This window comes from Parus major, chromosome 15 (genome assembly GCF_001522545.3).
Source record: "Parus major isolate Abel chromosome 15, Parus_major1.1, whole genome shotgun sequence".
Lineage (NCBI taxonomy): Eukaryota > Metazoa > Chordata > Aves > Passeriformes > Paridae > Parus > Parus major.
The window spans coordinates 8184084-8206100 of record NC_031784.1 but is presented as its reverse complement, the minus strand read 5'-3'; the positions used below and the strand labels follow the sequence as shown (position 1 = coordinate 8206100).

At 41.5% G+C, this 22017-nt stretch overlaps 1 protein-coding gene across 1 annotated transcript in view; it reads right to left on the bottom strand.

Annotated features, from left to right (window-relative positions):
• The window catches only part of HIC2 (HIC ZBTB transcriptional repressor 2), a 33420-nt gene extending 11635 nt beyond the window's left edge, over positions 1 to 21785 (bottom strand). Inside the window, exon 1 of the mRNA XM_015643758.3 lies at positions 20473 to 21785. The gene's annotated coding sequence lies outside the window, so the exon portion shown is untranslated. The remainder of the gene's footprint in view (positions 1 to 20472) is intronic.
• Positions 21786 to 22017: the final 232 nt, after the last annotated feature.

Here is a 22017-nt window from a genome sequence, read left to right as displayed (position 1 = left end):
AATATTGGAGCAAATGCATGACCCTTTCAACTGTCCCTGCAACTGGGGAGGGATGTCCAGGACAGGGATGAGGCAGGCAGCTGGAACTAGTGACTGTGACTCAGACTCCTTAGTTACATGGTTTGTTAGAGCAAACAAAGCCCCAGAGTACTAGGAAAAATGAGAGCAGGTTTGATAAAGATCCTCCCAATTGGCCTGTTTATTTTCATTTCTTGTGTGGATTCAGCAAACGTTTCTGCAGAAAGATGCAATCTGCACAGGAGCATTTGCATACACAATACTGCAAATATCATGAGCTTGCAGTAGTTAACACCAAGTTTCCATGCTGAGGGGTGTAGTAAATGTCTTGGACCAAAATGTCATCTCTCTCACCATATGCCAGATACCAGTGCAGATACCAGCAAAGCAAGCATTGCTGTCTCGTTTTTTTCCAATAAGAAAAAATCTCATTCCCTTTACCCATATCTCTAGATCCAGAAACAGTTCTTAATATAAATGATACCTTAAACACAGCACTTTTAGCACTTCCCCACATTTTTTTTCTTTGCTTTTCCCCAAAAACTGACCATATACTCAGCCCTGTACTTAGCAAAAAAATCTTTGGTTTTAAGTTTCATTTTGGTGAAGTCTTTCAAGCAAATCACTGTAAGAGTTGGTCCTGGTAGTATTAAGACTGAACTGTCAACCAAGCATCCCTCCAAGTCAGATGCTTAATCAATCACCCTGAACACTTTTTATTTGGCTCTTTGCAGCCACCAAGAAATCTCAGCACATCTGAGCCTGGCAAATGAGAGGAGGCCAGAAAGCCACTATTGCTTGTAAAAGGCCTAACAGACTCCAAGTCTTGCAAACTGCCTGTATTGCATCCAAATCTCTCCAAACTGAAGATGACCTAATGGGAAAGCACAGTTTACTCACTTTCAGAACTCTTAATTTCTTTGGCTGCTTTTCCTCAGCCCCTACTTCTTATTTTGACTGTTTTGTTCCTCTGTCTTCTTCACTTGAGACTTCAAGCATTATTTAAACTCATCTCACAGACTGCAGAGAGGTCACTCTATGTGTGTTTCCAAAATCCACCTCTTCCCAGCAAGGCTCCCATGCTGCTGGCTTTGTCCTGCAGCCCTGCACAGCAGTGGTCCAGGGCTGCAGATACCTCGGGCACATTTGGCCAGCCCTCCCTGACAGACAGCTGCTCAGCCTGGGGGATTACAGCCCCACGCATGTTATGAAAGGCAGCCCAGCAAGGTCATGGGGTGTTGAAAACTTTGCTCCAGTCCAAAGCACAGGATCTTCCTCCTTTCCTTCCCTACACACTATTCTTGTCAAGGTCAAGGATTTCCTGGCAGTCCTCAAAGTACACAAATTACAGGCTTTTGTCATGAACTAAGACTTAAAACTTCTCTTAATTTTAAAAATGTAGAAAGGGTGGAACAAGGCAGGGGGGAAGGTACCTTTGCCTAAGATTTGGTTTTGAAAAGGAGATTGACAGCCTATGTATGTGCTTTACCCTGTAATCTGAAAGCTCCTCAGGACAGGACCCTTAAAAGTATTTTATGCTGAACCATATACACATCCCAGAGCAAGAGAACCAGCAGCTCCCTGCATCCGTTCCAGTCTGCTCAGCTTCTCCTAAATCAACACTGCCAGAAGGCAAGACAGCACTATAACAAATTAGCACCACTCACAATTTGTTGAAGTTGCTGTTGCATTGTTTGTTTATTTAAAACACGCGCAAGCAAACACACACACACAAACCTCCCGAGCCTGCTCTCTACTGCCATCCCCCAAACTCCAGATCTGGAGTCTCAGAGAGGCGAGCAAAGGCTGTGGATTAAACCCATGCAGAGCAACAGCCACTGTGCTGGGACTCTGCTTGGGTTTTGCTCTTTCACTACAAGCAAAACCAAAGAATGCCCACATTATTCCAGCCTGGAACATCATATTGTAGAAATCCTTATTTTGGCACCTGACTAGGGAAGTGTTGTTAAGAAAAAGAAAGAGCCACAGGCTTGAAAGGACCCACTGCTAATAAAACTCTTAGTGCTAATGCTATTTATGAACATCCAAGGGATAATCTGCACCCTTTATCAGCCCACAAGATTATAAGATCTTTAAAATAGGAAACATGTCTTAGTTCATAAAGCGCTGTATAAGTTTACAAAGCACAATATTAGTGGTAATAAATAATTGTCAAAGTTGAGCACAGAAGTGGCTATAAAAGCTGAAACATCATCACTGTTCTCATTTCATTCTGAGCTCTGGGTAGTAGCCCTGTACATTTACTGGTTATGAGGACTTGGTCTCTTATGCACCAATCTTGTTTTATTTTAAGAGATCATTTGGGAAATGTGCTATGCTTATATTCACAGTGAAGAAAGTAATGTTTGATCACAAGATGATCACAACAAGGGTGATTTTAAAGAGCTGTAGTAGATTCTTATCCTTCCACCAAACAGTTTAGTTTGCCAGCCTGTGTCAGTGTGCCAGCAATGATTCCTCTACACAGCATTTCTATCTGTGGGCAATTATCACACACAGAGTACCCTACTATCAGAGCAGCTGCTCACCAGTTCCATCATGTAGCCTATAGAGACAGCTTCTCTTTTATTTCTCTTGGTTTATGTGACAATAAAACTAGGCTGCTGCACACATAGTGTAGAGGACAGTAAAGTCAGCATCACCCACTCAAACCCTTACATGCTTTCATTCGGATTTATTATTTTTTTCATTTTAGAGAAGTTTTTTCTCTCTTATGAATGCTCTAAATGTTTTTATTTCTGGCTGCTGACAGATAACTGCATCATCAAAAGCATCTCTGCTCACCTGGGTTGAGCATGGCTTTGGTTTCTGGACAGGTTAACGCCACAGATACCTCAGCTATCTCCACCAGTTTAGCAACCATTAAGAAAATGAAGATATTTTCTATTCAGATTGAGACCTTTGCATGGAATTCTGTTGGTGCTAAACCATTATAATTTTATTCTTCAGATAATCCATGAAATGTTTAAATACTCAAGCTTAAGTATTTCGAAAGCTACTCACTTCACAATTGTCACCTAATGAAATTGCTAAGCAATGTGTGCATTTTTTTCCCTGCCAGGAAAAAAAATGCCTCAAAGAGCAGAGCAGAATGCATCACCTTCCTTCTTTCAGCATTATTAAAACCATCTCATTGGTAATTATTGTCCTCAAGGTGGGTGTGGAGGAGTGAAAATCTGTAACAGATTCTATTTTTAGAAGATAACCTTGGGAAAAACAGGAGGTACCAGAGAAACAGGCATGAGGGGTGAAGTTATGACAGTACTGAAACTAGCAGGAGACACAGGTGTACCAGGTGTCTGTGCCAGAGAGCTTTGAGAATGCAAATGTAGCCACACCTCCTGCAAGATTTAGGCTTGGCTGGCAGGTTTCAGAGGCACTCAGAATTCACAAAGACAATTGACATATTTAAAAGTTTGAGCAACAGTTAAAAAAAAAAACCAACAAAACCAAACCCACACTAAAAGGTTATTTTAAAAGTTTGCTGGATCACTTCCCTTGGAGTTTTCCCCTCTCAGCAAGGAAAGTGGTTAAAGGAATAAAAAACCAACCAAAAAGCCAGAACCAAAACCTAAAAACAGACAGAGAGGCTGGAAGTTCCCTAACACAGATGAAACAACACAGCAGTTTTATACCTACATAAATAGGATCAGGATCTGGCCCAAGGAGTAATACACGTACAAACTTCTGCTCACAGCCACAACATTGATACTGCACCTTAGAGTGGAAGGAACAAGAAAAATTCTTCCATCCTTACCACATCCAGCAGAGCCCAGTGATAGAAGAGCATGAAGAGACACACAGGGGATGCAGGAAGTGCTCTTAGTGAGGATGCATTTGGACTAAAGCCTCTCTCTTGGCAATGTGCATTCCCAAACACCTGTATCTAGGATCCAGTTGCTTTCAGCCCCTGGCTGCACATTATTCAGCTCCATGCAGTTCTGTCACAGAGAAGGGCTGAATAAATTGTGGCATTGTTACACCCCAGTGCAGGTGCTCGGAAACACACACATCCTGAGGCTCATGCCTCACCAGCCATTGGGGTGTTCTGATGCCATCCAGCTTTCTCTGACCCACCAAGTCAGTCCACCTTGGGTCAATCTATTCCCTTCTTCAGGCACTTTCTTGGCAGGCACTTCACTCAAAGAATACGTTTTAACAGCAGGAAAATCATCTCAAAATTCCAAATCAAACAAGTCAATGTCTCTGAAGAACCAGAATAAGTCGCATAGGTGGCATCCTTCTTATTACAAGGCATCCTCCATCACAGATGCTAACATGGTCTTCACACACCTGCCTTCTCTACAACCTCGTGTAAGAAGCCTGACAGTAATGCCAAATCCCCAGACCCTTCCAGGAGCAGTCATTGAACACCCACACCTACTCCAGACAGTCAGTCTTATAACAGGGTATGTAATGCTAAAGCCCGTTTAATCTTGTGCAGGCAAGAAATAGCAGGGACTTGCCTGTTGAAAAATTAGGAGGTACACAGTAATTCATCAAATTGATTTAATAGAGCCAGCTGCATGTGTGAATGCTGGCCCTGGCAGAGACAGTTCCAACCCTATGCATTTACTTACAAATAGGCAAGGTGCTTTGGCACAGCTACTGAATCCTTTGAAAAAGTTGGTTTTGACGTGTTGGAAAAAGGACATGGATTTTTCAGCTGCTCTCTAAGCAGGAGGCAATTGAGAGAACACACCCAAGAACTGCAGCAGACACCATTTTAAAATTTGTCTTCATTATGTTCTAATTTTTACACAACTTTCTAACATTAGCAATAGTCAGATGAAACTGTTTCTGTTTCATGTTTCTGAAAACAGAGGAGAGGTCAGGAAAACAGTGTTACACATCATTTGTTCTTTCTCTAGTGATAATTAGAGTCCAGAGTCCTGGCCCAAGGTTTCTACTTATATTTTCTATGTGATTCTTAAGCCAACAAACCAAATAGAGTTAGTTTTCAGGTTTGGTGGGTTTCAAAACAAAATGTATATTAGAAGGGGGATTTTTTATTATCATATTATATAAAGGATTTAGTGAGGAATCTAAAAATCTGTGAAAGGGCTTGTTGGAGGGGGATTAGAAAGAGAAGAGCCTTATAAAAACAGCCCCAGACACTCCAATCATAGGGTTTGTTCCTCTTCTCCACATAAAATCATAGAATCACTTAGACTGGAGAAGACCCCTAATATCAAGTCCAACCATTAGCATATCACTGCTGAGTCCACCTCTGATCTATGTCCCCAAGTGCCACATCTACACATCCTTTGGATAATCTCCAAGGGTGGCAATTCTATCATCTCCTCAAGCAGACTGTTCCAATCCTTGATGACCCTTTCCTTGAAATTTTCCCTAATATCCAACCTAAATCTCCCCTGGTGTAACTTGAGGCTATTTGCTCTTGCCCTATTACTCATTACTTGGGAGAAGAGACCAAGCCCTATCTGGCTACAACATTCATTCAGCCTTGTTGTACTCACCCAAGTGGCCTCAACCCATGGATCCAGCCTGTCCAGATCCCTCTGCAGAGCCTTCCTGCTCTCCAGCAGATCAACACTCCCACCCAGCCTAGTGTCACCTGTGAGCTCACTGAAGGTGCCCTCAACTCCCTTGCCCAGATTTGTGATAAGGACATGCACACTAAAGCCTGCCTTCCATTAGGGAAACAAATCCAAAAGACCTGGAAAACACTGCACTGAGACACATGATGGGGAGGTTCTGGGAAGCAAAGCAGCAGCTGAAGTTATATGGAAATAACAACAACATTCACAGAAGTTCCCCTTGGATACATGTCAGCGTGTGGGAATGAAGGATTAAGATTGAGTATTTGCATTTCCCAGTCAGATGCCAAGATAGCAAAGCTGGCAGGCTGAGGTGTTGTGGTGTTCCTTGAAGGGAGTCTCCAACCATGAACACTGTGTGTACAGAGCTCTTCTACTTGCAAGTATCTCTCTCTAACAGTATTTTGAATTTTTTAAAATGTGCTCTAGGTTAGTGCTTATAAAAGTAAAGCATTAACAGCTCCAGCATAGCACAGGCAGCTGGGCAAGCTCTGCTGACAGATCCTTGCCAACACAACCCCAAATTAATCCTGTGCTGTGCTCCCAACCCACACACAGAAAGCAGGTAGTGCCATGGTGCCAACTGCTTCAGTCAGCACATAGAAGCAAAGTGCCATGTTATTAACTCTTCTAAAGGCCACAGCAGAGCATTTTGATCCCTGCATACAACAGACACCTGAGTAATTAAAGCACGGGGCTAAATCCCCTGGCAGACATGGCTTTTAAAATAAGATGTAGCACTTCTGCATCATGGCCCTCTACAACAGATTTCAGTGCTTTTATGCTGCTGTTTTAAAGGCCAGCATTTACATTGCCAATGATACATTATTTACCAGGTGGAAAAAAAAATCCCAAACCAAACCACACAGAAATAGAGCCATCATCACAGAGGATGAGACATCATGATCTGGTTTAGGGCATCCAAGTTAGAGCCACCATGTAAAAGGTCAGGTCTTGCCCTCTTTCTGCATCAGCCCCAGTTGGGCTCAGCCTTACTGCCCCATGGTGTTCAGGGCAGCACAACAGAGCAGGCAGTAAAGCACAGCCAAGGAGCAGGAACACTCTTGAACAAAGCTGGCTGTAAAGCCAATCCTACGTGTCAGAGGTCACAGCAGTAACTGAGGATTGTGCTTCAACTCCCAAAACATCCTCTGGTATCCAGGAAGGCTGCTGGCAATAGGTGAAAGATGGTTGTGAGACAGACGAACAATGAAGAAAAAGTTCTTAGAATTGTTGTGGACTCTGTGTGGTGTATGCACAGTGAGAGGACAGAGCAGAGCAGCACTGGGACTGGGAAGAGCTTCAAGGGAATATTCCTGTGGGCCTTTGGGCCTGAAATTCTCCTCTGCAACACCTCAGTTTCCATAGTCAGAAGTGAGATCAATGCCTAACTACAGAAGATGTTTCCACTTTGTAATGACCTTAATTCTAGGTGATTAATGGTTGTTGATTTACTCCTTTAGAACTTTGTAACAGCCTAGCAAGAGTGAAAGTCTGGAGATTCTCCCCTTAGCCCCCCAAATACATCAGAAACTGGAATCTGCTGCAGGGCTGCAGTACATTGTCTCAGCAGATTCAGTGGGTAACAAGGTCTTCTGAAAGAAAGTATAATAAGTGTTTCTGCCTGGACTTGCCAAAAGACCTTAATGCAAATAGAACTGCAGGAAAATTAGGGTGGACTCTAGTGGCTGCCTCCCCCTCAGGGTTTTGGTTTTTCTGTTGTTTTTTTGTTGGGTTTTTTTTTCCTTCAATCCTGATGAAATTCATTACAGTTGCATTTAAACTGAGGTTGTGATTTAAATTTTCCAAAGCAGGCAGGACAGGTTTGAAAGCTTGATATATCAGAGTGTGTGTGCTGCCTGAGAACCAAGGTAGTCGCAGAGCCTTCCCCAAGGGTGCCTGGTTGATCCCCTCACCCCCTTGACATGTTTGCTGTCACACAGGCCAGTGGATTCCTGGCAAGTCAAGCAGGCTTGCTCCTTACAGCCAAGCAGCCCCACATTCAAACATGCCACTACGTTCCTTGAAGGTATTTACAGTTTACTTTTTAGTGCTACTTTAAGTTCAAAGGGGCTAGTAAAGCCCCATTAAGCCATTTACATCAAACTGGTTAGTTAATTATCCTGTTGCAGGCTTTAAATTAGCAATTTATAACCCCTTCCCTGGAGATGCCAGTATTTGGAAACAACTCAGCCAGGACATTTTGCAGGGTGCAGTTAAGGAACAAAAAACACCACTAAACCAAATCACCCCCACCCCCGAGAAAAAACAATCCCAAAACAACCCAGAATAAGTATCTTCAGATTTTGATTGCACATCTATTAACTTTGGGAGAATCCAGTAGGAAAAGAGGTGAGGGAGAGCCCACTGTTACCAGCTAGCAGGGATAGTGAGGCTGTGTCTACCTCAGGCTATGCAGCAAAATGTGATTTGCAGAGGCCCAAAGCCAGCCTGGGAGGCACCACAGCTAGAAGGGATGATTCTTTCCTTACAACAAGATATTCTGCTTCTCAGTAGCATAATCAAAGGTATTTTTACATTCATATGTACAAAAATGTGTCTGCCCACAAGGGAGGAAAACTATTTGAGGGTTTGGATCTGGTCAAACTGAACACCAGCATATAGCTGGAATCGTCTTTCAGCTTAGGATTAAAAATATACATATTTATACCCCCTTGTCGTAAGGGTCAATGACCCCATAGGCCAAGTGAGGCTGGAGTTGAGGGATCTCCAGGATCTTCTCGCCTGCCAACAATCTTAAATTTCTGAGAAGGATAGTCTGGGGACAGGGACTGGGACTGGTTATTCCAGATCACCACACTCAGAGTGCAAAGCTGTTACAGAAGAGAATTGCCACCTTCCCCCTGAAATACCTGACTGCCAAAACTAACCTAGAGCACAACCCTCCTTCTTATTTCCACCAGCCTTTACTTTAGTTCTGCAAACAATTGACATACTGGATGTTTACCTGAAAATCTTATTTAAAATAAAGATGGGAGGGAAAGACTGCCCAGTTGCTACTATTTCCACACTAAAAGTCTATCAAATGTAAGAGAAGCCTTCTCCCCAGTCCTGGAAGCTATCCCAAACCAACAAGCACTTAACACCTCACCAAGAGCAGGAATCCATGGAAAGAAGGCCCATGTGGAATGAGACTAAGGCAAACTAGGAGATTTCACATTAACATCAAAAAAGGGCACATCAAATTTGAGAGAAAAATTCCATTCTACTTGAAAGATATGACAGACAGATTGAATCAAATCATACGACAGACCCTGCAATTTCTTTTTCCTTCATCTTAATACATTCCCTTTTCAATAGCAAAAAAAAAATTATCTTCTGCCAAAAAGGTGTCAGATAAAGAGAGATAAAAATCTAAGCAATTTAATTCTTTATGCTGTGCAACCATGAAATTTAGTTTGTATTTACTTGCTTCTTCTTATGGAGAGTAACTGTTTCACAGTAGTTTTTGAGATGGGGGCAGATGGTAAGTAGAGAGGGAAATACACTCAAAAATTTCAAACCAAAGTGACAAAATATTTTTGTAAAAAATTTGTAAGATGGTATTACTTTTATGTGATTTACTGCTCTAAATTTCAAGACAGAGGTCTTATAATAAAAATACTGGTAAACACAACACAAAATGTAAATTATCTAAAGGACCAAAAAACCCAACCCCACACATAGACGACATTCTCCAAATTCTCTGCCCTTTCTTGGGGCAGTTACACCCAAACCATCACTCAGAGCAGAGGCTGTTCTCTCCTGCAAACACCAGCTTGGCCTTTGAAACAGCCCGGTGCTAACAGGCTTCAGGAGTGCCTAATATTAGGGAATTATAAAATAATGTGCAACTGGGGAGAAAGAAGGAAGCAAAGCCCTCCGGAGGATAAAATGAGAGTCTTTCCTGCTCCACCAAAACCTTCCATGTCCAAGGCATGCAATACCCAGCCTGTGCCTAGAACAGGTGTGTCTCCTTAAATACCTCCCATGTCACACTTGTGTCTCATGGATACAGGCTGCAGGATTATATCGGTACCAGTGCATACCAGCTGGAGCTGCCCCGTGGTGTCCTGTGACTCCTCGCACGGGGGGAGCCGCTCGAGCCGCAGGCACGGCCCTTTTGCCACATGATCCCGGAGACAGACAGACACACAGACAGACAGACAGCGAGCCTGCCACTGCGGCTTCCGAGCACTTGTGCTCCAGGGGCCAGCCAGCGCAGGGACAAGCAAGAGTCCTCCAGAGCAGGAAGGGGACACTGCCGGGAGACGCTGAGCGCAGGCTCCAAGTATCCTTTTCTTTCCCTCCTCTCTGCTTATTACCAGCAAATTCGCAACAAATTTATGCCAAACAGACATGCTGAAGATCTCCTTTAAATAAAAAAAGATCCACGGCTAACAGAGCAAAGTCCACTCAGCCATTCCCAAGGAGAAAATGCTGACAGGGCACAATGCAGGTATGGCTAAAGCAGGATGAAGGAAGAACAAAGGAGAGCGAGCCTCATGCATCTTCAAGTCAGTGCAGAAAGACACCCCTTGGCAATTTCAACCTAATTCATCACTAACCTTGGAGCATGCTAGCTTGCTGGCCTAAGCAGCTGGAAGAGATAGTAAGAAAATTTTTATGGCAGCAAACACATTAGTGACATTTTTTGTGTCATGAGTGGCACAGATAATACAAAGGGAAGAGCTACTTGGTTTTAGCCATAGCTCTGCATCACAATTCAAAGGAATTCTTCAGCATGAAGAATTGCCCCAATGCCATCCATCATGAAAAGGATCTTGTAGTACTGATCAGGGAGCCAGAGCACCGACAGATGTGGGAAGCTGCTGAGCAGCACACATGGACTAAGAGGTGGAGCCCTGTAGGGCTCTGCAGGATCTCCTTCTTAGTCCACAGCAGCACAAGTGCCTTCATTTTCCAGAGAACAACTCTTGCAACAGCTTTTAGGAGGGAGAGTATGTGAGTAAAAATGAATGGACCAGTCTTGATGAAAAGCCCAACTTACAAGGAATCCACCACATCCATAAATTATTATGCTGTTTAATTAATTCAAATTTCCAGGTTTCAATGCACATCAAGTTCATCTGCTCATCCCCCTACAGCAACTGGCTCCAGGCATCACAATCAGCTGTTGGGGATGAAGGCATTGCCAAGCTAAACGTTCTTCTCAAGTGCTTTTTCAGTCCATCTCTACTTTATAACTCCTCAAGGACTGGGTGAAACAGCACATTCAGTGAACCCTATTCATCAGTCCAGTGCAAGTTGGAAGTAAAGGGAAATTCTCACATACTTTACATCCCATTCATCTCTTCATCTCACTGACCATTTCTGTTCAAGTAAATCTAGAATAAGGACATTCCATGATTCCAGTTTGAATGGTACTTCATTCTTAAACACATGAGCAGGACCTCAAAGCCCCCCAAATCCATCTACCCCTACAAACACCCTCTTATTACTGGCATTTCTCAGTTTCAAGAGGCCTCAAGTCTGTAGCCATAAAAATCAGCACTAATTGCCAGGTAAATTCTTACTACTTAGCCAGCTATTTATTATGCTGGGTCCTTTACTGCCAGGCAAACATCAGTTGCAAATGCCACTCCATGTTCTCAGACACCAGGACTTCAAATAATTCAAATATTCAAATATTATTTATTCAAATTTGAAATAATTTAAATAATGCTGAACAGCCTCCCATAACCAAAATTTAACATCTTTACATTTTCTTTATTCTTTGCCAGCCACAGTGTTAGGGACTTCCTGGCCAGTTAGCAGCCAGCCTGGTAAGACCTCTGAACTTCACACATTTAGCGGGAAAGCTTAGAATACAAACTGTCCTGTACTTCTCTAGCAACTTGAAATCAAGTTGACAGAGCAGATCTGGGATCCCAAACAGACAAATGGAGGCCCAACTGTATCTTATAATTGTGCCACATAGAAAATGTGCACTTCCAGGAACCTTGAGACTTGGTGACACACCTAATGCAGAAATTATTATTTAAGAAGCCATTTTTTAAAATCCCCACATTTAGTACAGAAGTGCAATCAGTCACTTCATTTTTCCACAAACAAAAATTTTTCAGGCTTTGGGAAAACCAGGTCTTCTTACAAACAACCCCTCTGCATACCCAGAGTTGTGTGCTCCCATAGGAAAAATCTGAATTTCTAGGTGAGAGCAAAACAAAACTATTCCTTAAAGTGGGAGTAGCTGAGAACAGAGCTGTCCACGCGCCTCTGTATAGGCCCCCATCCAAATGCTCAACTCCCACTCCTGTCAGTACTTGCAAGCCTTTAATCCAACTGAGGTTCCTCACCAACCTCCAGCTATTTCATGACGTGCCTGTCTTGGGGCATAAAATCCTAGAGAGTGTCCCCATAAATCAAGCACATTTGTTATATAATTGAAAAGGTTTTAAAGGAGAAAATGGAAAAAGTCCTACTGTCATTAACAAGAAAATTAATGATCTAGAGCACAGCAGTGATTAGCCAAATAGTTATTCTTTTTTATTGAGCAACCAGACTCATAATTAAGGTGGTTTTTTTCTTAAAATAATATATAAATAAACTATTGGAAAGTTTTACACAACTTTTAGGGGTGGAATTTTAGAGTTCAAATAAATTACAAGCTATTTCACTGTTGGACTGTCTGTCTCTAAGGCCATAATTAATTTTAATGTTCAAATTTGCAGTGCCAAACACGTGACCAGGAGTAAAATAGGAAAAACCTCTTTAGGGCTCTCTTGGAGTTTGTATCAACAATACAGAATACAGGAAAATAGGAGGCCAGGTGTACTTATATTCAGAGATATCTTCAGCCTCACATACTTTGAGAAGTATTTAAAACATAAATGCAAAATTCACTTGCCCCCATTTTGGAGATGAGAAAGATGAAGGAGAGGGGAAAAAAGAGATCAACTCTTCCATTAGAGACTTCATATATGAACACACAGAGGGAGTTTCCTTTAGCTGTGTATCAAACCATTGCAAATACAGGAAAAGCCAGGGCAATGTCATGCCAGCAGCTAAATGTGCTTTTACTTACTTATTTATTTATTCAGTGGTAGAAGAGACTGGATTTAAATAGAAGTAATTGAAAACCACCAATTTTAATCTTGTTTTACATTTATACTCTAGGTCATGAAGGATGATCAGTGGCTGGTAACTACTAAGCCATATCGATTTGCAACCAAATATAATCTCCTCTCAATTCAGTCTTATTTTCTGCTAACCAGAGCTGCACTATCTCCAGTTGAAACATTTATTCCAATTCATAGGTATTTATCCAGCTGACATTTTTCTTCTTTTTATTATTTCAATAAACAGCCAGTGACTTTTATTAGACATTTTCTCATTTGAATCATAATACCTGAAAATTCAAAAATTCCACTGAGAATTTTTTACTTCTTTTTTGGATCTACGATATTAAGTATTTAAGTCCAAACTCTTCCATAAAGAAAAATAAGCTGTAGCTGATGATTTAAAACTGAATTCACATTGCCTTGTCCTTCAAAATCTAGAGCTATGAGATGTTTGCCTCCCATTAGACCTAGTTCTTATTCACCAGCTTAGAAAAGGAGAACAAGCATCCTGAATTTCTTAAACTTTTCATGTTTTCTCAAATGAAATTTTTTAGTGATTAAATAAAAATCTTCAAAAACAGCCTGAAGGTCTCCTTGCAAAGGCAGCTTCATCATTCAGAATAAACTCTTGTTCCTCATGTACAGGGACAGACTTTCTGCAATTGAGGATTTTGTCCTTCCTTAAAGCTTTGGCAGAACACAAGCAGTGCCTAAGACAGATCTAAGCTCATTAAGATCTATGAAAATTGCTTAAGGCAGCCATTGTAATTTCAAGTTTCTCTTCCTAGTTGTTAAAAAGATTGTCCAATTCAGTAACTTTTAGTTGTTACATCTACTGACTTCTGTGGAATATCCCACAAACTGCCATCAAAGACTACTAAAACCAACGAAAGCAAGAGGTGATGCATCCATTTCCTACCATCCACATTTGCTTCACTTTTCTTGGTGTATGTATTGAGAGGCTGTGATTGCATCTGTCCACATTTTGTTTAGCAATTTATATTAGAGAAAAATCTTATTTTCAAGAAAAATCTTAATGCACATGCCAAAATAACAAGATAAAGCTTAATTTTCTATCAGGAAGATAGCAGAGAAACAGAATACAGACCTTCACCTGATTGAACACCATGGTATATGCAAAGTGCAGAAGAAACAGGGTTTCATGGAACCTTCCTATGCTACTTTCAAATTCATGTTTGCCTTCATAATCCGTTATATTTCTCAAAGCACTTCTGCACTAAGTTCTTTATTTGTTTATTCCTTCCCAAGATGGCACTTCCATTTATAAAATTCACACTTTAATTGTTTGCAAAGACCTGTCAAACTTAGGAAACCTGAAATGAAGTCTTTGCCAGCTGTATGGTGGAGGGTGCTGTTCAAGCTCACCCACGTTAATCATCCAGTAGTGTGGCTGAGGTGATAAAGCAGGAAAAGCAGTTCTGTGTTGGACATGGTGCCCTGGTCCTACATCATGCTGGACAACTGTCACAATGAGACAATCTCCCTGGATAATTTACCAGTATTGCTGGTTTCAAGCTGTGGCTAGATATGAGATGCACAGAATGCATCATTCTGTTCTTACAGGTTTTTGCCAAAAGAAAGTCTGGATGCACTGAAGGAATAAAACCAATAAACCTTCTTTGCTCCTTTCTGTAAACAGCCATTTTGCTGGTATGAAAGGAGAAGCAACCAGGGGAAATAAAACTGTACATCCCTTCTTTATAAGAAGGATGACTTGTAACTTGGAAATAGTCTAGTAAGAACACTATTTCTCTTCCCTAATGAAGTTCCTTGTCCAGTATTAAAGGAAAGTAATCTTTCAGTAGCATTTCAGCCACCTCAAAGGGCAATTTAAAAAATAACTTAGGGTTGTGACGTTTAAACAAGCTTTTCCACCAATTACTTAATAGCATCCAGAGGCTTCAAGTAAGAAACAGGACCCTTCATACAAAGCAATTTATAGTAGCAATACACACAGTGAGGCAGTGGACTTGAAGGGAAGGAAAATGCTGGGGGCAAGTAGAGAGGGGAGGTAAAAACCACAAATAAGATTACTAAGTGTATCCAGAATCTAAAAACTGGAATAAAAGCCAATGCCCTGCACCAAAGCCCTCTGGAAACACAAACATTAAGAAAGAAAAAAAAGTAAAAAAAAAAAAAGTAATTTCTTCCTTGTTCACCCCATCAGATCAGATCCAGAGATCCACAGGCCACTCTGGAGAGCTCCTGCCCTTTGCTACCCCTGTGGCAGCCTTGTGCCCTTGAGTACTCCTGTGTGGCAGGTGATGACAGCTGACAGGTACAAACTCATTTACCCCAGCACTGCCTGGCATGTCAACTCACAAGGGCTCTGTGAGCTGGAAGAGAAATCTCCCAAGAGAAGAAAGAAACTCTTGCTATTTTGCCTAGAAAAGCCTCCTCCAGAGAGTGGAGCTGTGCTGGAAGGTGGCGAGTGACGCCTGTGCTGCAGCCGCTGTCCTCCTCGGGCCAGGGGAATGCCACGCTGCAGTGAGCTCGCTGCTCCCAGGTTCACGTGGAAGCATTCCAAGCTACTCAGCTTCTGACAGCTCTCCAACTGCTCTTCCACGCGGTATTGCTTTACATTACATTGCTTTCCCTGCCAGGAGGCACTGCTGTATTACAGTACCGTCGTCTAGCAAAATGTAAAACTGATTTTTTCACCTCCCAAATATCAACCGACTGTTGCTGCTGCAGTCACAGCTACAAGCCCTCCTCTGTGTTATACTTCCATGCTTTTGTGCATATACAAGGGATTTTAATATCTTCAGCCTCCTTCCTAACTTTCTGCCTCTTCCCTCTCTGTCCTGCTTCCCAATCCTTTCTGTGGAGGGCAGCCATCCTCTGCTCCCAACCCAAGGTGTCGCCGCTACTCGAGTTAAAAATGTCCAAGTCAGCTCATTAGGTGCACTATCAGCGACTATAGTACTTAGAGGAGAAAGTGTGAAAAGTAACTGGAAACATTGTAGTTACTTACACTTCATTAACAAGCTCAGCTTCCTGTTAACTCAGACTTCTTAAAAAAATGCCAGCTACAGAGGTATTTTATAACACGTACACATTTTTAGGCATTTGATTCCTAATTCACTTCATTTCAGTGTGCTTTACCTACCTGTGGGCTGCAAGGCAAAGCTAGTTCCCTGCACTGCAGGATAGCCAGTTTCCTTTCTAGTTTTGAACTATAAAAATAGCCATGTAATAAGAGCAAAGGTCTATATCTCTCTATTCTTCAGCAGTAGCCAGAATAGGGCCAAAAAGAAAAAAAAAGTGAGGGATGGCAGAGAGGGAGGAAAAGCAATGATGTAGAATACAGGCAGTCTTTTTCCTTCTTACACCCTGTGCAATTGTTAAAGATCTCCTGATCCAGAGGTTGCATCCAGGCCATCACTTTTAATAAGAACTTATCTGTCCTTCATCGATTTTTCAATCTGTTTAGACTTCTGCTATCCATAACACCCTGTGGCAATGAGTTTCACGTGGTAACTGCTGCTTGACAGAGTGCCTCCTCTTTGCCTGCTTTGAATCAATTTAGCAAACACAGAAACTGTGAAGGATCACTCCCTACTCCCCATTCATGACAATACAACACATCTGCAATTTCTGTAATAAGTCTCTTCTCTATGGCAGAGAGAAGTCACAGGGACTGACTTTTCTCCAGACCTTTCCTAGCCCTCCCCTCCCTTTGAAGGCAGTGATTAGAATTGCACAGTGCCTAAGACACTGGCACACCACGGATTTACCCAGCAGCACACTGATGGTTTCTGTTTGGTTTACCAGCTTGGGTAAACATCCAGAGTTTGTTGTTTCTTCAGGGAGTACAGCATTTCCTCCCAGCTGCCCTTTTGTCTCTCTGCAAGAACTTTCTGGGGACTCACTTCAGAGTGCTCTCAAGTAGTCTGCTGAGGTAACAGGTGACATTTTTCTTCTCCCAAGAACTGCTGCCACAGTTCTCTCAATTTTTTTACCCAATTCAAGTCACTCAAAATCTCAGCTTTCAAATCCCTGCCATTTTTCAAAGTCTTCCCAAAAGCACAGCAGTTTGCAGCCACTCAAAGCTCATGGCTGCTTTCTTTTAACTGTACACCCAGCAAGAAGGTCCACAAAGCAGAGAAGCAGAAAAGATGTGGTTGTCCCCAGTAAGCAGGGGGGAGCATTGTTGCATTAAAATATACACTGACAAACCAAGGAAACTTTCTCAGTCTTGTCCCAGCCAATATCCCAGTCTAAAGAAATTTCCCAGGAGGCCCCACTTAACAGTGACCGTCCTGAAGGATCAGTCAGACTTGGCAGTGCGATGCACAAATCACTACCCTGCCTCATGAGCCCCTGCTAATCCCAAAAGATGTGCTTCACCAAACAGAGCTGTTCCATATAATTGCTTGGCTTATCTCCCCTCTCTTAGCTGAGCTACCATGGTTCCTAAAGGCCTTAAAATTAATGACAGATATGTTTGCAGATTAAAACCCCTCTACCTGTGTAGTGCTGTGCATCATTTGTTCACACAGCACTGCCATTCACAGTCCTCAGCTGCAGTTTCTCTGTGCTTCTTATAAGCAGCTCAAGTACTGCTGAATTAGCAAACACTGGGAGGAAACATCAGAGCAGTTTGTTTGACCACGGTTTCAGAATTTCTGGCAGGCAGTTGTAACACATCAGGAGAAAAATAACAAAATCCAAAGTTATAAACTGAAATACTGAATCTTAGCATACCTGACCAGAAAACTGAGCAGGTAATTTGAGTAAACACACAGTTAACAAAAGTGGCTCAGGTCAGATTAACAAAATAATAGCACAGACACATTTTACTTCCATAGTTACAAACCTCTGAATTTAAATGAGGTAACTATAGAAATCACAACCTTTGTACATTGACAAAAGATCTACAACTACCCACAAGCATAAGACAGTGTGCAAAAACTTCTGGAGGAATCAAGTAATCCAGTTCAGCATATTGAAACATTCCTTTTGGATATCCCATTTACTGAATATTTTGCACACAGTGTCTTCAAAAATTCACTGGGTATGTTAAGATCTGTGAAGAAGAATCCCTTTCCTTCAGTTTCCTAAGGAAACTATGTGGGATAGAACATTTTTACTTTTACATCCTTTTTACTCAATAGGATGAAAAATTGCACCAAATCCCTTGTTGGAGTTCTGACATAAAGGCAATTCAGAAAGTCAGCCAGAGACCTGCCCACACCCATCTCCATGACTTTCCAAGACTGGAATGAGAAAAAAATTGTGTTTAAGTTTTGTACTCAGCTTCAAATGTCAGTCACCTCTATTTTGTCTTTTGAAATATACACACACATTTATACACACATGTACAGCACCCTCATGATATTTCTTCTGAAATCACTGCTCTGACACTTCTCATGGTGCTGAATCAAATAGATGGTTCCCCAGTTAATTTACCCCCTGAATTATAAAATGCTGCCATTCCATGAGGGATCAGAACCAGCCAGGATCTCAACCACAACAGCTTGATCACAATAAGCAGAAAAGTTATCACTGTAAAGCAGTTTGCAACGAGTACCTTTAACACTATGACAAGAAAGTGGAAGTCTCTTCCAAGGCACACCAAGGAGGGAAAAAAGTTCGAGTCACTTGAGTCACAGAGCTAGTTCTTTGCTGTTCTCCAGAAAGGAGTGCACAAACAGGTGATGAAGCAGATCATATCTCCTGCCTTACACCTGGACACCTGTCGAGGCTTTGAGCTATGAAAAGTCAGCATGTACTGTTTGTTCACATCTCCTTTCTTTGGTAACCAACTGAGAAGCTGCATTCTTCTTCACATGAAAGTATCCAGCTCCAGTTTAACTTGTTTCAGAGAAGACCTGACTAAGAATGAGAGAATGAGGATGCCCTCCTTGAGATAAATGTTCTAGCCTCTTGTGGGCATAACTCTCCCAGCAGGAATTGACAACTGATAATGTTATCACAAAAAATGCATTTAAGCTCAGTTCTGTTAATAAGGTTCTCTCCTAGTTGAAAAGGATCCCTCTTCACCTGGTATCTTCCACATTTATCCTGCAATTGCTCCAGAAGCAGAACTACTACTAGTAAGAAAAATCCACCCATAGTAAGGGAATGGACTCTACTTCTAAGCCTCTGAAAAGGGACAATAGATGAATTGATTTTGCAATTTGAGAAGGGTATTTCTTATCATCTAGGACATTTGCATGAAACAGCTTCTCCAGCTCTTGGTTTAATGAATAAAGGAATCAAATCTTTCAATACATATTGTAAATAACCACAAAGATTTGCCATCATGGCTCTCTCTCCATATCCACCATTTACAAATAAAGATTTCTCAAGTGATCTTCTCAAGTTCCCAGGCAAACTCAATGTGTAGCCAAATTGAATCATCAAGGAAAAATTTGGACAACACAACGTTGAAAGTCTTGGAGGCAGTTTGCAGTGGCTTCACTATGTTCAGTTTTTCCTTAAGCAAATGTTTTTCTAGCAAGCCAGTAATTTTCCTGTTGTATCAAATTCTTTGATACCTACTTGGAAGAAAATTTACTTGATCCATGAACATTTGCATGGATTATTTAAGCTGTGAAAAAAATTCAAGTGAAGAGATGAAGAAACTTGCCCAAAGTGAAAATGACAATTGCAGAGTTAAGGAAGGACCCCCATCCTCACTGCCCTATATCATCTTTCTCCTGTCATTCTGCAGCTACAGGAAAGCACAGGCAGGAGGCCCTCAGCTGAAGGACAATGGTGATGTGCCTTCAACCACCTGAGCTGTGCTTCCAGTCAGGAGCAGAATCACCACATGAATCTCTTCTCAGGGAGGAGAGCTACACCCCAGGATCCATCCACGGGGTTAGACAGAAAGTAGTATCCAAGGTACCTATCATGGTAACAACTAAATGCAAGTATCAGAGCACTTTACAGACAAAAAGGGCTTTCCCCCAGGCTGTTTAAAATTTGCATGTTCCTGTGTAGCACTGAAGATAGCAGCAATGGTGATTCATTAAGATAATGATTTAAGTAGGAGGCTTAAGAAAGTAGGGGTGGATTAACATCCAGAGGGCTGCAGTTGGAGCTTCTCCACTCCAGGCTGCCACCTTCCCTTTTAAGGGAACAGATGAATTCCAAAAGTCAAGAGAACTATGAATTAACAGTAGCTCTATCACAACTACAATGTGCTGAAGCACAAGAGCGCTACCTCTGCTCCAGCCCATTCTCCTTGGCAAGGACAAGCACAAAATTTTATGCTGCAGGAAAATTTTCATGGCATTTTAAATTACTGGTGGTTATCAATTACTGGATTTCCCTTTCTTTGATTGGTTTGTTAATGTAGGTTCTCCTACATTAACAGAAAGAAAGAAAGGAATTGTGTGAGTTTCTTTTAAACCAATTTTCTATCTGTCTTAAAAACAATACACATGTTCTTCCAACCAATTGTCTTTCCCCACTATTGAATAATCAGATGGGTTTGATAAATTGATTGCTCCCACATAATGATGTAAATATTCACATTGGGAAAAAGCACACAAGTCCCTTCCACACCCCAACATTTAATCAAATTGTGATCAGTTACGGGTTGAAACATGCATTCTGTCCGTAACACCAGGCTGATGTTCAGACACTAACAGGCGGCTCAGACTTCATCCCTGCTAAGACAGAGGCCTTTGTACCATGATTTTCATATTTACTTTCACTTTGCCTTTTAGAGAGATGCACAGGCAACCAGTTGGGCTATTCTGCTGCTCACTTGGAATGGCTGCAATAGGGCATCCCGGTGTGTATTGCCCACTCACCGCTAGCTGTGCTTGGTCTGAACGTCTTCTAGGCACTCTATCCCATGCTGATTCAGAACAGAATAGCTTCCTGGAATGTAATTATAGAAACAGTGAGGGTTTGTCTTAAAAAGGGATTATTCCAGAACAGCTATTCCTTATTAACTATTCCAAATTGCCTCTTTCATTAGGATGATGAAGTTAACTGAGAATAGCTCTTCCGTTCAATTTGTAACTTGCCTTGGTCTCAATCAATGACCCTGTTTAGATGAGCATCACACACCTGTAACAGCAGCTTCACCAACAGAAACAGACTCACAGCTGCAATGAAGGTAGAGCAGCTGCATGGGCACATCTCATGTGTCAAAACGAGTTTGTTTTAAGTTGGGCAGATAACAGGATCTGGAAATATGTTTAAAAAACCAGTTGTTTCAGTCACAGATCTCAGCAGTACTGCCTGTGACATTTTATACTTTACAAGTCTTAAGATCTGCGTTGTTCAAACTTGGTTTATTCCTTAGGTATATGAAGACATTAACAGCAGGGAAAATTTGAGTTCTGGAACTTCTTTGTTTATTAAGTTCTTAGCTTGCAAGATTTCTCATCCAAAAGAGCTGAGAAAGTACCTGGCACATCTTCGATGCTTATTGAATACATTAAATAAATCAAATGTTTTATGATAAAATTCCACTCCCCCACACCAAACAGATGTAAGTGCAAGTCAAGGAGGCTTGAAAAATTGCACTAAAATTGATTTTGCTCCAGTTTTCCCCAAAGGAAAAAATTTGAGCATGGGTTGAGACAAAAACACGGAAAATTTAAGCTATCAAGAACAACTGAAAAAGAGAAATGGAGAAAAGACAGAAGCCAAAACTAAATTTCACATTCAGCATGTATAATTTATATTCTCTCCAGTGTTCTACATGAGAGGCATTCCTGAACTCACACGTAAAGTGGGAGTATTTTTTCTTGGGCTCACCATACTTCTAGAGAAAAATGCAAGATACCTTAATGCTGGTGTTTCCTGCCAACTCAGGGGAAATCACAAACCACAGAGATCCTGAGAGGATAGAAGAGACAGGACCCAACACAGCTGAGGATATTGGTACCAAGTGGATCCTGTGTCAATAAAATGGGTGATCCAGTCTGCCATAACTTGATCACAGTATCAATCTTTCAGCCTCCTTTTGCATAGAGACAATCTTAATCCATGTATGTAATATTTTATAAGCAGCTTTTATGGGTTCTTTTCCCCATAGGAGAGAAAGTTAAGAGAGAGAGATGGAAAGTGGTAATGGCAAATATAAATATATGCAAATCAAAGCAGGGAAAAAATGAAAAAAAAAAAAAAGGGAATAGAAACTGAAACCATTTCCAGTCTCTCCCTCCAATAATTTTCACGCTCTCATGGTCTCTGGAACCACTTCACAGTAACCCAAAAAATGTTCACCTGCTTCCACAGCACTAAGAAACAAACAGTGAAACACGAACAAAGAAGCTCCCACCTAGGATGACCAATGTAATCCCCTGAGAGCACATTGTGAGGGGAAAACCTTATCATGAAAG